Source organism: Schistocerca cancellata, chromosome 3, assembly GCF_023864275.1.
Source record: "Schistocerca cancellata isolate TAMUIC-IGC-003103 chromosome 3, iqSchCanc2.1, whole genome shotgun sequence".
NCBI lineage: Eukaryota > Metazoa > Arthropoda > Insecta > Orthoptera > Acrididae > Schistocerca > Schistocerca cancellata.
This window is the reverse complement of record NC_064628.1, coordinates 859,028,321-859,044,348: the sequence shown is the minus strand read 5'-3', so window position 1 is coordinate 859,044,348 and position 16,028 is coordinate 859,028,321.

Genomic DNA, 16,028 nt, shown 5'->3' with positions numbered 1-16,028 from the left:
TCTACTCTAAATAAAGTCATCTGACAGCAGTAGGATTCTGTTGTTGATATCGTTGTTGTTTTGGTATTCAGTTCAAATACTGATTTGATGTAAGTCTTTACGTTAGTGTATCCTTTGCAAGCATCTTCATCTTTACAGAATTACGGTAACCTACATTCGTTTGAAACCTCCTAATGTAGCGTTCGCGGCTACAGGTTTTATCCCCCCCCCCCCCCCCCCAGACCTTTCGTCCATTATCAAACTAATGATTCTTTAATGCCTCTGGACGTGTCCTATTAAGCAATCCCTTTTTTAAGTCGAGTTATGTCTTAAATTCCTTTTTTCTCATATTCGATTCGGTACGTTCTCATACGTTATCCGACCTACCCATCTAACCTTCAGAATTCTCCTGTAGCACCGCATTTTCAAAAGCTCCTTTCCATTTCTTCTGTGAAATATTTATTGTCCACGATTCGCTTCGGTACAAGGCTATGTTCTAGACTAATATCTTCAGGAAAGAGTCCTTAACATTTAAATTACTATTTGATTTTGATATATATGTCATTGTGAAAAATGCTTTTCTTGCTATTGCCACTCTGCGTTTCATATTCTCTCTACTTCGGCCACAGTCATTAATTTGCTACCCAAGAAGAGCAGTGAAAATTGCATGGGAATTAAATGTTCTGCATTAGCGCCCATCAGCCAATATTTTCCAATGGTTACCTTGCCTTTCTTGTGCACTGAATCTCCTTGTGATTACAAGAAAGGGTGAATGATGAAGCGCTATATTCTTGTTGTTTCTATCTTTAACCCTATGACTGTTGGTTTGCCACCTATTCTCTTCTTGCAGCATTTTTGCTACATGTTACACCATCTACGAACTACCTTATGGTTCCTGCCCTTCCGATGGCTTTCCTTATACCATTCCTTCAACTAGTCGTCTGCAACGACTCATGTCGTAATATGAACCCAACCTCCCTGACTGCACGTCCCAGTTTGTGGCCTGTAGGGCCATTTTTTAGTTGACTCTCTGAGGTAACAACATCACATTTTGCTTACTATCTTTTATTTTGTACCAAAATTTTTTGTGTCTATTATTGTTCGCTTGGAAGGCAGCAATTATATGTCCCACATTCAAGAAGGGTGATGCTATACAACTATCCAACAACCTAGAGATTTCATTTCTTGTAATAGGTTATAAAGTGTTAAACGGCACGAAACCAATAGCAGCAATAACTGTAGGCCCCTTTCATCGCAGCTTCTTCCCTACACGGTCGGCTCTTGATCAAATTTACGAGTTCGATCGAAAATTAAACGTCTTCATGGATTTGCGACGATCTTGTGATAGCATTAACCGCTCCATGTTATTGAAAATGTTAGAGAAGTACCTCCAACTAATGAAAGCTTGCTACTTTGATTTGTTAAGTACGGTTCGGCAAGCAACTATCGCCATCATTCAGTATTCGAAATGGACTGAGAAAAGGAAATCCATTACACCAGTACTACTCAACTTGGCCTTGGAAAAAGTGTGGTGTGACACAGGTCAAATCAAAGAAACTGAAACGGTGGAACCAGACACAATCCTGGCATTTGCTGATGATGTGATTCTTCGCGACACTCTGCAGCAAGTATGCGCTAATACTTCCCTATTTCTCCACAATGCGGAGCAAATTAGGCCGGTAGTGAATGATGACAAAATAAAATATCTTGTTGTATCACGCCATGAAGCTGTCCTTCCGTCTATTGTTGTTGACGGGCATATCTTTGCACTATTCCAGAATTCAGATCCATGCTGACTAACAAAGGCGAAGAAGTGCGCCAACGAATAATAAACACTAATCGCATATTCTTTAGTCTGAGCAACTTATTCAAGTCACGCCTAACATCACAGATGACTATGATTCTCCTGTCCATGACACTAGTACGGCCGGTACTTACATGGTTGTGAAGCCTGGCGCCGGCCGATGTGGCCGAGCGGTTCTAGGCGCTTCAGTCTGGAACCGCGCTGCTGCTACAGTCGCATGTTCGAATCCTGCCTCGGGCATGGATGTGTGTGATGTCCTTAGGTTAGTTAGGTTTAAGTAGTCCTAAGTCTAGGGGAACTGATGACCTCAGATGTTAAGTCCCATAGTGTTCAGAGCCATTTGAACCATTTGAAGCCTGACGGTATCAGCAACAACTGAAGAAGCAACCTGTGCCTTCGAGAGGAAGATACTTCGGAAGATCTGTGGACCCGTCTGCAGTACCGCGGAAGGTAAGCGGGAACTAAGAACACATGCAGACGTGTACTAGCCGTTTGGAAAACCACGCACTGGCCGAACACTAAGGCACAAGAGGCTACACTTGCTTAGCCAGATCCATCGAGATGACGCATCTCTCACATACTGAGTCCTCCCATCCCAAGATGCTGGAAAAACTCAAGGGAACGTGCAAGGGCTTGGTGGAAAAGATTCGAGTAATACCATTGTAAGGGGAGCAAATGTAATCTCGATGTATTGCTCTCTTGCTCGAACGACAATTCACAGGCGCTGCTTGAGACAAAATATCTCTGCCCCTGTTAAAAGAGAGCTGCAATAGAGTAGCAGGTCAGAGCAGTCTCTGCGGCAGTTGCAGTCGCTCGCTGCTACAGTGTAGTTGTAGTCTGTCGCTGGTACAGCGCAGTTTATGATATGGAACTAAATGATACCATGATACCGTGATACCATGGAATGAGATGATGATGAACAAATGAATAATTTTTAATATAATGAAAAATCAACAGTATAATTAAGTCAACCATCTACTGGAATGTAAATTTTATTGTTTTTATTGGCATGCCCGTAGTTAAGTCACTTGTCTGAGGTATTAATATGAATTTGTTTCAGTCTTTTCTTTTATGATTCGTCAGCACCAGTTGAACCAGATTTGTAATACATTCAACTTTCCCGTGTAGATCTTTATCAATAACATAAAAAATTTTCAGAATATGATTGTTTTTACCAGTCATATATAAAAGTATAATTTCCCTAAGTCATTACCAGTCCCGGTCCAGTCATTTATCTAAATAAAAATATTCCAGCATTTTTGTCAGATCATACTCATGTGCTCTTTAATCAGACGAGCAGCTGTGCAGCTGTGTCACTAAGTAAAGTCAGTTTTTCTAATAATTCAGATCTCAGGCAAATGTAATCCAGTATTAGTAGATGGGCCAGCATTGCACTAAGCTGTGCCATTTACGAGCAGATACATAGACAGCGTTATCCGGCGACACCATCACGAGGTAAGAATTTTTCAGTTTATTTCTCACGGACAGATTCACATTGATTTCACAGGACCATGGCGTAGCGCTGCTTACGTCAAAATTTATCAGTTTTCATGAGCTAAGATTTGTCAGTTTTCATACGTCAGAATTAAATTATTCAAATTTAAATACTTTTTTTATTTATACGGGAAGGTTATAACATCCTTAAGGAAGTGGAGCCGACAGCAGTGGAAGATGAAGCTGGAGACCGCCAACGATAGACTACCATCTGCAGTAGGACTGTCGATATTTTTAAAAATATTGGGAATCTGACATCAATATTTAAAAAAATATCGTTATGGCCTCTCGATGTACTGAAGAAATGTATCAATATATCGTCGGGAAAATATCGACATACCTGCCAATAAGAATATCGGCTGCACATTGTAAATATACTGCCGGGTTTTAGGGCTGTACTGATTTTCTATTAGACATCACCAAGCTAGCAGCCTGCTTATCCCACTTGGAGCAAGAATTGAAACGAAAACAAGGCATGTTGAAACTGGGCGGCGACTGTTTTGATAACAGTGGTAACTGCATGTAAGTGGCACAATGAAAAGTGTCTGATGTGTCCACCGTTAGGTTTCGTCACATATCGGATTTGTCCGGAACACTTCATGTTGACTTCCCCGTTTTTTTCATTTTTGCAAACGCCAGCGACCTGGCATCTGTAGTGTCAAAATTGCATGGTGAAGCTAAACGTTGCATTTTCTGATGGTGGCGCAGAGCGCAGATTACGTCAGCATTTCCCTTCACACCTCTGGGTCCGCCGCAAAGACCAGTCTTGTCATTTAGATTTTTGTTCATCATTTTCAGCGACTGTTTTTGAAGAATGTGAAGAAATATTACACTAGCGTTTTTTAACGCAACTGTTCTTCTGTTTCTCCACATCGAAAATCTTGTGAGATAAGCAACATGCGAAAAATATTTCAAAAGCAATACTAGGCTCCAAGCAGAGTGCAATGAATGGTCGTAATAATTGCAACAACTACTGTCATATTTTTATAGAGAAACTGGGTGATCAGAGGGGATTTGGTCTATTAGCCCAAAACAGTGCAAAAAAAAGAAAGAAACCAATAAAGATCTTAATTTACCACACTCGCAAAATAGATTATTTAAACACTGACAAACTTCACAGTGACTTTAATTATTGCACAACGTCTATACTCAACAAACGCGTCGCTGGCCACAACAAAGATACGAATGTTACTGTCAGTGTGTACAGACACAAATCCGACAAAATCATCCTTGTGCATAAGCAAGCAACAACTATGTGCAACAAAATGACAGATTACCGAAAATCCTCAGTTAATACCCAAGTCTCCTTCGGCGCTATTAGCTCGATCACGGCAGGCTTCGTCCTCCTCTCATGTCGCGCGGCTTCTATCCGGCGCAGGCGGCGACCGACCGCTTCCGACTCCTCTCGGCAACTGTTCGCTCGCTACTACTCGCAATAATAATATCTCAGACTCAGAGTTTGTGCATGCACGCCACAGCAGAATCATTATTCAACTTTGCAAAGAAGTATTAACGTCCAACTTTCACGGTTTTCTTCAGGTTGCACTATTTCTTGTTCCAGTTTTAAAAACAAGCACTACGTTTTAGTGGATATCTCGACATTGTTACAGTAATGATTGCTGCAAAAAGTGCAGAATAATGTGAAAGTGACCAGGAAGAAGACTCATTGCAACACCCCAATAAATGCTTCCGTGTAATACAGTTACTTAAAAAAAACTCCGAACAGTTTTAGGCCACGGTTCAATATTTTTTAACTCTAAAGACACTAAAGTCTTTATTTGAAATCACGTATTTTAGTTCAAATGTGTGCGAAATCTTATGGGACTTAACTGCTAAGGTCATCAGTCCCTAATCTTACACACTACTGAACCTAAATTATCCTAAGGGCAAACACACACACCCATGCCCGAGGGAGGACTCGAACCTCCGCCGGGACGTATTTTAGTATCTACTTCTTGTGATATTAACTGTTTCTTATGTAGAGTTAAGGCACTACGTAAACGTAACTCTCTCTCGCCGAGGCTAAATTCTCGTTCACAAAAGCATTTGCGTTACATCTCATTTCTTGGTGAAATACAAAAGTTAGAATAACGCTTAAAAGAATGCAAAAAATAAGAGTCGTATATATATTCTTGCGGGTTATTTTCATTCCTTCGCGATCATTCGGCGTGGTCTTCAACAATGTCCTGAGACACAACGCTTCAAAGGCTTGTACTGATTTCATTACTGACTTCCGCATCGTCATCGTTTCACACACACAGCTGGACTGCAAACACAGCTTTAGAAGAATATCTTCTGATCTCAGTGTGTACGCTTCTGTGTGATGCAATCTGTTACCTTTTAAAGTAGTTTTGCCGTAAGCAATCCTTACCACTATGTCTTCCTCGCATCTTCCTTCTTCATCTATCCTACAGCAAAATTCGTCCACCTCTTCTTGTACACAGTGAACATTTAGCCTTCGAGGGTGTCAACTGTCCGAGCACTCTGCTGCGCTAGATTTGTTTTCGTTTATGAGCGTCTAGTAAGTACGATCTCGCGCTGGTGCTATGACGTCGGCGAACTCTCATCAAGCGGATTTTCTGTCCTTGAAACAAACCTCCTGCATTGGTATAGAAATTTACTTCGCCCATTGCGTCTTCCTGTTACACATTAAATATCGGTACTGACACTATTAATAACCCAGTCTTCCACGTGTCCTAATTTTGGCCTCTTGTATCATTTCGTCAACGCGTGGCGTAACACGAGGCGCCATGCCCATAATATTGCATTGTTTTCCATGTTGAAAGGAATGCCAGACCCGTAATATTACGGGCACAGTATCTTAGCGAGTGTGCCCGTGATGATATGAGCATTATTTCCAACGCTGACGACAACGAAATATTACGAACATGGCACTCAAAGTGATAAGAGGCAATACTGACTGCACATTTAGATGCATACGGATATCTGTCCGAGACAACTGTTACCACGCTACACATCCGCATGCTAGCGCATCGTAGAATGCGCGAGTCGCTAAATCATACACCAATCCGGGGTTTAACTGGTATCTGTCGCAGTTTATTTATTGTAAAAAAACTACGAACAGCGCTCTCGAATGGTAATGGTAGTTCGCCATTTCAGATTCATAGCGATAACGTAAATATTATTTTCGGAGATATGCAAAATATTCGAATACTTGCCTGTTTTTCTATTCCAAACGTAAATATAAACGGTTTTAAACGAAAGTATTTCAATATGAAGCACATGTTTTCAAAATACCTTTTTTCAAATAAAATTCCTCTAGTTAGTGAAAATTTTACATGCCATTTATTTTACAGATTTTAACAATTATAATTCTTCAAATGTTTCATGTGTCATGTTCCGCCTATTTGGCCTCATTATCATTCCACCGAAGGAAAATAATGTTTCAAGAAGAGCAGAACATACTAAACAAGAACTACATTAACGAATTTTTTTCTTTTTTTACGGTCGGTTATCTGTTCAAGGAATCAAGATTATAATTATCATTTAAATACTGAAGTGTTTCCAGATCTATTGCACTGTGGGCACTATCCCTGGCTACAGAAGAATCAGAGTCCTCAACAAATATTCAATAAAATTTAACCTCTTCTTTTTTTTATAAAAATGTTGCAAACTCTTCCCATCCTCTTCATCTTGTTTCATATTCAGCACTAAACAGATGTTTAAGTTACTTTCTGCTAGCTCTCGGTACCCATTTCATTTTGAAATAAAGCAGGAAATATGAATGATAATATGCTATTCTTTGCTTTTAGTTCCTCTAATTTATAGAATTCCTCAAACCGTCTATTAAGACTTAACTTTAATAACTTCTGTCAGCGCACCACAGTACGCAGGGTTAACCATTTGCTAACTGTTTCGCAGTCTCGTTAGTTCTAGCTTCTATATTTCTGATGCAGTCAGCTACAGGTTTTAAACAGCTTATGTATTCATTAAGAAATTGTATTCCAGTTTCTTTTAAAGGTACTAAGATGAATTTCCTTAAAGTTTCATTGACAGTACCCTTGACTGTGAGTAGATCTTGAACATAATTATAGCTAGAACTCTATCGTGCTGGACATGAATAAGTATGGGAGTTTCCAGTTGATTCTAAATATTTTTCACACGCTTTATCAGACCTTCAAAACAGATTCCAAAAAGCTGGACATATTGAGATGGCTGCATGATAAAGTGTTCTATATCATGTAAAATGTAATGTGTGTGTGTGTGTGTGGCGCACCTCTCAGAATTAGGTAGTTGCAGCTCTTCAAAGCCTTCAGGTGTCTGTGGATATTCTCTTAATCTTAACGCATCACCATCATCATCATCATCACACACAACTGCAACATTTTGCACATGAGCAGAATCTCTTTCACTTGTTCCTGTATCCGAATCTCTTCCATATATTTTAAAAGCTTTGACCGTATTTGATCCAGTAAAAACGAAATTACTGGGGCTATCACACATACAACTGCTTGGAAAGCTCCTAGGCCCGATCGCTTTCAAAACTGTGTCCTCCAGGAGTTCACCGATAGAGCAGTAGAGTGCCTTGCACACATAACGAATGCCATCTTAAAACACCAACTCTTCCCTGAATTTTGGAAGGTAGCCAAGGTCCTGATGTTCAGGAAGGCATGGAAAGACTCCTGTCTCCCACAAAATTACCGCTACGTGGATGATACAACCATCCTTGCGCAAGACTGGAGACCGTCGAACATAAATTCACGAGTACAGACGGTACTCAAAACTGCTGGACCTTGGTTGGAACGATGGCGTATTAAAGTAAACGACGACAAGTGCTAAGCATTTCTGTTCACACACAGACCGAACCTACTGCGCAAACATCGGCACGGTAGACAGCTAACACTACGTGCATGCCCAACATGTTTTCGAGAGAAAGTCAGATATATCGGTTCTGGTTGGACCGGAAGGGGGGACCACGTTGATTACGTTGCCCACAGAGTGCACGCGAGGCTCAAACAACTCTACCCAATGCTCAACAGGGAAATCACACTGAACAGGAGGGTGAAGAGCTCTATATACACGACACTGATTAGACTCCTGATGACGCACGAAGCTCCCGTCTGGGGATACGCAGCTCCTACACGCCTGCGCCGCCTGCAGATCTTACAGAACAAAGTGTTACGCATCATTACCAACGCTCCACGCTACACCCGCACCATGGATCTTCACATTGAGTACCGCCATGAAATCCCCAAGGAAGTATTTAAAAAACTCACCACATGACTATACAGGTACTCGAGACATTCGAACAATATTTTCATCCTTACTCTGGGAAACTATAATCATAACTATAGGTGGAAGCATAAGCATAAGACACTGCTAGCTAGGGCATGATCACCTATGGCGAGCTAACATACACTCGCAAGCGACAAAATCGGCAAGCTTCTGTTAATCATCAACATTGACTGGATATGCCAGCTGCTATCGAAGCCGACCAACAGGCTACTGCAGGGAAACCAGAAAGCTCGCACACTAACGCACAAACAAAAAGACAACGCTACCGTACCCTGTGAATCAGATGTATGTCCTATCGGATACTAAACGATGATGAACGCAATTGTTACAGATATGCTGATGCTGACCGAGAAGTGAACGTCGATACCCAGCTGCAGCCACTGAGTAACACTGCTCGACAACGTCAAAGGTGTCCGCCTGCATGATACCCACAACTAGAAAAGCCTACCCTTGCATGACCTGTCGCAGGCAGCAAGAAAACCGTTACTGCTCATAGAACCCGACCCAACTATCGCAGAGGTTTTTTTAGTTTGGCTCTTGCATTGGCACTTGTTTCCCTCTGCCCTTCAAATCGCTGCAGTTCGTTCATCTTTCGACCCAATCTATCTCCAGATGAGCGCGTATTAATGGTTAATCATAACCAGACGAGCTCAGACATCGCAGTACCAACATCCTGCAAGACCTCACTTAGTGAAGGCAACCAATATGCAGAGATGGCAGTAGACCTTTTGTGTTGACCACTTGTCGTTGTGGTCGTGGAGGCGCTGCACCCTATATTAAATAAGAATATTTGATCCACCGTCAGTAATAACTTCCACGATTTTTGTCAGTTTTAAATCAAATTCAGAATGAATGTCCACAATGTCCTCAGCTACTTTATCGTAACTGTGTGTTCTCTTAAACCGTCTGCAGCCCAGAGCTTAACTTTTTCGTTCAAATTTTTCACAATCAATCCAATATAGCTTCTCCTGCATTGGATGATGACCGAATTCAGCAGTGGCGCTTACAAAATCAACCTTTTTCAAAGCTCCTTTTGGATTCTCTACATATTCTGTGTATTGTTCGGCAAATTCTTATTACTTGTTTTCCGGCACAGAGTTTTTGGCAGGAGAAATAACCGTTGTGTATCTTCAAAAAAATGGCTCTGAGCACTATGGGACTTAACAGCTATAGTCACCAGTCCCCTAGAACTGAGAACTACTTAAACCTAATTAACCTAAGGACATCACACAACACCCAGTCATCACGAGGCAGAGACAATCCCTGATCTCGCCGGGAATCGAACCCGGGAACCCGGGCGCGGGAAGCGAGAGCGCTACCGCACGACCACGAGCTGCGGATTGTGTATCTTCAATAAGAGCCTTAAAGGATTCATTTTCTACTATTGATATAGCTGACATAGTATCACTTAGGAAAGAAACAATCACCATGGTCAAATCTTTGTTCGTACTTACAATGTACTCTTGGATGGATATCGTTAGTAGAACCATAGTATCGAAATTATCGAAGGCCGATAAAAACTTTCGATACTAATCTTACCGACGAAAAGAAAAATCAATTTTTCAAGTACTCAAAAGTTGTGGAGGCTGTTTACAAGGGTACAGTTGTCACTGTCACTCTGAATGAACTCTCTTAATGTTTCCCGTAAGCAAACTTGTCATCAGACAAAAATGTCGTACTGACCTCGCTCCCTCTTCATTCGGGAGGACGACGGTTCAATCTTGCTTCCGGTCATCCGTTATTTCCCTAAATCGCTCCAAGCAAATGCCGGGATTGTTCCTTCGAAAGGGCACGGCCGATTTCTTCACCGTCCTCCCCTAATCCAATGAGACCGATGACCTCGCTGTCTGGTCTGCTCCCCGGAAAATAACCAAATCCAACAATCAATCCTTCATTAGCTTTTGTGATCACTAGGCATTATCCGACGATATCGGTACGTTTTACATTAAGCAAACAGTAATAGTAAACATATAATCTCTAATCAAGTCCTACTGCTTTCTCCAATACTTAGAGTCAGGGTTGTATTCACTTGTCAGGTATACCTTTGGCGCTTATTGCGTCGTCTATATCCGTCGTGGAACTATTTCTGTTTAAGCAAACGGCTTATTAAACGAATGAAAACTACAAAGTATGAAATAAAAAATTCAAGAGGAGCATTTTACCTTCTACAAATACAGAATCTTTTAAGTATTTCACCGAGCCGTCTAAGACGCTGCAATCATGGACTGTGCGGCTGGTCCCGGCGGAGGTTCGAATCCTCCCTCGGGCATGTGTGTGTGTGTTTGTGCTTAGGATAATTTAGGTTAAGTAGTGTGTAAGCTTAGAGACTGATGACCTTAGCAGTTAAGTCCCATAAGATTTCACACACATTAGAACATTTTTTTAAAGTATTACAGATAAAATAGAAAATAGTTTTTCAAAAAACGTATCTTACATATAGAATAAAAATGGGTATTTTCATTTCGCATTTGTCTTTCAAATACATGTATTTCCCATGATTAAGATCTCTGATTATTCTGCTAAGCTACAGAAATTTTCTCACAGTAGAACTCGCAAATTTCCGTACTGCGTATAGAATAGCATTCTGACATAGATTGCGTACATTTCGCCAGAGCGGTTCCGGGTAATCCTGCCGCCGTGACAGAGCTGCCAAAGGCAAGACCCCCGCCCGCCTCCCCCCCCCCCGCCCCCCCGCCCCCCCTCCCCACGCTCCCTTTAAAACTACCTCCTTCTGCATTTTTCTACCCAGATGAAGGAAACTTCATAATTTTTAAATAGGTTTAATAAAAGTGAAGCATTATTGAACTATATTACTTAAATAATATAAATATGAAGTGCGGAGAACAACAATTCGCCTGGAGCTTGAAGGAGCTATTTCGTGACCAGCTCCACCGTAACAATATATTTGCTATATTTGGCCCCAAAATCAATTGCTCATTTATGAAGATGTGATTCGGAGATTTCACTTACCGTGTTTCCTGACAAGAAATTGGAGTAAAATGAAGTACTGTGAGATACGTGAGATTAATTTTGCATTTCACTTGTTCTTCAGTAAAACACGACGAAGTTCTACGGCTTGCACAATCCTCAGTCGGCAGAAACCGACAGAAAACAGAAGTCTTCGGTCAGACAGCATACGTGCTTCAGGCCGCTAGCCGACGTTCGACATCCTTGAACACCATAACGAAGTAGCAGGAAGGACTCCGCAACTGAATATGATGTAGCTGTGCAGGTATCAGCTGTGTGAACTAAGTGGACTGTTGCCACATAAATCATGTTAGTGGCAGACGTGTACTGGGTAGTGGGGTAGTAATCGTTTGTTTGTGATGCTTCTCCGACGAGAGGGCACTGCAGAAATGACAATTTGACAACAGTCTGCGTGTTCAGTCGCGGGCAGAGGGAAGGGCCTCACCTCGTAGGCAGGGTCCTCTCTTATTTTCTGGTCACTTTTTCTGCCCCCTCTTCGCCAAGATGTCTTTAAGGATCTTCTTAATCTTCAAGGAAATCGTAAAGAAACGAGGATATTCTAGCTTTCGTGGCGATAGATACTTCCTGTATATCCAGTCACTGTAAAGACTGTCATCATCGTCATCAACCCACGTCGTTTCACCTTAATAGGTTGGCAAAAGATACTTCCCCACCAATTACGTCCTAAAACTTCTCTATCTTCTCCAGGTATGTCCTCTTCGCTCCTGAGTCTTATTCTTGGACTTTTGTCTCAGATTTTCAGATCATACTCTATTCTGCGTAGCCTGATATCATCCGTGCATTGTGTATGTCCGTACCTTCTGAGTCGTAATGAGGGCATTTTGACTTGTACTCTTACGAACTGAGCCTGTTGCCAGATTTCATTAGTCCGGATTCTGTTCCTCCGTCTCTTTCCGACAGGGTTACGAACAAGCATCAAAAATCTTCGGTGATCCATTATGGACCGTGGGACAACGGCTGGCATGTATTTCTTGATGCAATAGTTTACCAACAGCAGTATGTATTATAGTTTCGGCATTACATTGATGCCATCTTCAGGCCCCACACGTCATAGTCGTAAAATCGCTATACACGGAAGGAGCCATATAACTGGATCCGTGAATCAAATCGTTATGCAACAGCTCTTGGTGGCCTGGCGACACAGAGCCCCACACGTCATAGTCGTAAAATCGCTACATCCTCCCGTGTATAGTGATTTTACGACTATGACTTGTGGGGCCTGAAGATGGCATCAATGTAATGCCGAAACTGGTAGCACGTAAGTTCATAAAATAAATTTCTCTAATACATACGGCTGTTGGTAAATTATTCCATCAAGAAGAACATCAAAAATGGTTCAAATGGCTCTGAGCACTATGGGACTTAACATCTGAAGTACTCTAGAACTTAGAACTAATCAAACCTAACTAACCTAAGGACATCACACATATCCATACCCGAGGCAGGATTCGAACTTGCGACCGTAGCGGTCGGGCGGTTTCGGACTGAAGAGCATAGAACCGCTCGGCCACAACGGTCGGCAACAAACATTATCTCATGTGCCTGAATTCTGCTGATGTTTCTACTTCTCATGGTCCACGTTTAGCAGTCATATTCGAAAAAGTGCCTGTAATAGGTTTCATAGACAACTTACATTTTAATGGTAATTTCTTGTTCGATATTATTTCTTTAAGGTGGACGGGGAAGAGGACAACGCGCACGTAACCCGTGCCGTAATAAACGGCGACGTACTGTCACCCGTGATAGTGTACGATGTCTTACACTGTGTTCACTGTTGCGCCAGAACCGAGGAGGACGCAGACCTGTCCTGCAGTGCCATTCGGATGAGGTGTAGGTCTTCTCGCGGGTGGTCTGTATGGTGTGACCTGACCCCTCGCGTCTTCTTCTACCGCTTTCCGCGAACCATTCTGCACACACGTCCCACACGAGCAGCAATTTCCCTAATGGATGCATCACATTCTCTCATGCCAAAAATGAGCCCTCTTTCAAATTCACTGATTTGACGGTACGGTTCACGAATACGTCAGCGAGGCATTCTGCCCATCTGTCCATGTCACACTGATCCATTATCTCCGGTTTATAGCGCCAACGAGAGCCGCAAATTTACCGGTAGATGGCGTTGCGTCGCGTCATCGATGTTGACCTTGAACCCGCGGGCCGAAATGGTTCCAGTGCTAATCATTTCTGCGGCACACACTAATGTACACATCCTGTGAATATGAACGTCCTCTCTCTACTCGTTCAAGGTGTTCTGTTTTTTCTGAACATGAGTGTACATGAAATGATGGTAGCCGTTTGCCCGCCATTTTGACATATCCCATTCGTTGCCCATATCTTTCAGCTTTGGTTGTGGCAGCTTTATATATAACCATTAACCTGGCTTAAGGGAGATCGGGTCACCTTCCATATTCCTCTACCTGAGTAATTCCTGTCTGGCGCGACCACGTTGCGAAATTGGGCATTCTAAGCTTTACTTGGTCGGAGTGATAGTACGGCTGCGTTGGGTCAGGAACCAAGTGTTGCAGGATATGGCACGGAACGCACACTCAGTGGTACGGGTGAAGACCTTAATGGCGTCAGCGGCAGAGAAAGAGATTCCGGTACGACAAAAGTCGCAGAGGAAGCGACCCGCTTTTCTGGGCATTAAATGAGACGGAAACCACTCCCCAGTCCCGGGTGGTGGAGTGGGAACTCCGAAGGCTAAGGAAGATAACCATGACAGACAAATCTTCGGAAATGAGAGTCCTAGCGAACCAGTTTATTTTAAGAGAAATTGCCTTCACGTCTAAACGAGGCCACAGACCGGAGCACTTTAAGACTGTATATAATGAGTTCCCTAAATTTCGACCATGGTGACGACGACAAACCAAAATGTTCAGGCCACATTCGTAATTAAGTAACGTGAATAATTGGAGAAGTGTGTCACAGTTAATGTAGAAAGCCTCTTTCGCTATTAAGAAGTGATCCACTAAAACTGGTCAAAATTACAAATACATCATAAGCACTTTCGAGACACATATCCACATAAACTTAACAATTTCCAGAAATTACTGAAAGAGCAAGTAAGTTTACTCACGACTTTATAAAGCTGCAAATATGACAAGTTTTAAAAAGTGTCACAAGATTCCACCTCTTCCACCAATGAGATACAACCTACTATGTTGTGTCTGGCCACAGCCGAAACTCCTAATGGTGAACTACAGTTTCATGATATACAATATAGAGATACGCAAATTTCACTAAAAACATTACGAAAACACAAACATACAAGTTCACATACTCAAAAGTCGCATAAAAACACATATAATGACAAACAAGACCAAAAATTACATGTATCAGAAACCGTTTGTTACTGTTAATAATACGAAAATGAGTGATATTTTTGTTCGTTCAGATTAAAGCAAAAGTTCAAACAGCAAAGTATATCACTTTAGATACAAGGTGAAGAAAGTTTTGGCAATATTATACTTCGAAATAAAATTATGCAACACGATTACGTATTAAGTGAATACTGGTACCAAGAACGAGTACGCAAACATGCAATTCAGATACTGTAACAAATGGATTTTGGTTAAATGTTTCATCTTAGTGGCGACAAGACTTCCTACAAATAGTTGTACGAATTTTCATGGCTTAATGAAGAGTGAAGAATGGACAGACAGGGTATCAAATTGACCATTGTGAGGTCTATTTTTACAAAGGAAGATTTAATTGTTTGAAAATAATCAGATTAATCAGTAAAAGCTTAATTAGTGATTTTGCATTTGGTGACAAAATAAAATAAAAAGTATTTGGTCATTTGAGGGAACATTTTTGTCCGAATTGTCATAGCCAAACGAAGAGTGGGAAATGGGTAGATGGGGTATCAAAGTGATACAGCGGTAAAGACGAAACGACTGAACGCTTGAAAATCAATGTGACGACAGACTGACTCCAGTACAACATGTGCTCTGTCCAGTGGGCGGGGAAGGGGAGGGGGGAGGGGCACACCGGGATATCTGCCTTGGGCGGCAATTTCACAATTTCAGAGGTCGCCAACTACATATTCTTGAAGAAAAAAGAAGCTTGTGAAACGTCCCCCTAGAAAAATTATAAATGACTGTGCTTAAATTGACACACAATATTTTTAGCACAGCGCAATCTGACTTTCAAAATCCCTACAAAAGAATGGCCCTGACTAGCAATAACCTGTACCTTTCATGAATCACTTACCTCACAAAAATCTTCGTTACTCGAACTACTGCAATTCAGCGAGCGCCACTACTGCCAACTAAATAAAAACTTCTAACTACTGAAGGCACTAACTACTGATAGGCATAGTTAGCAAATGAAAGATTTTGATAGAGAACAAACAATGTATTTACCTTAATAGTGTTCAAAAGTCAATATATATATATATATATATATATCAGTTGATGATATTCAGTATTACAAATTTACTGTCGCTGATGGACACACGTCCACATCATCCGCTCTCAAAACCCCGCCATCTCTCTCCCCACATCCA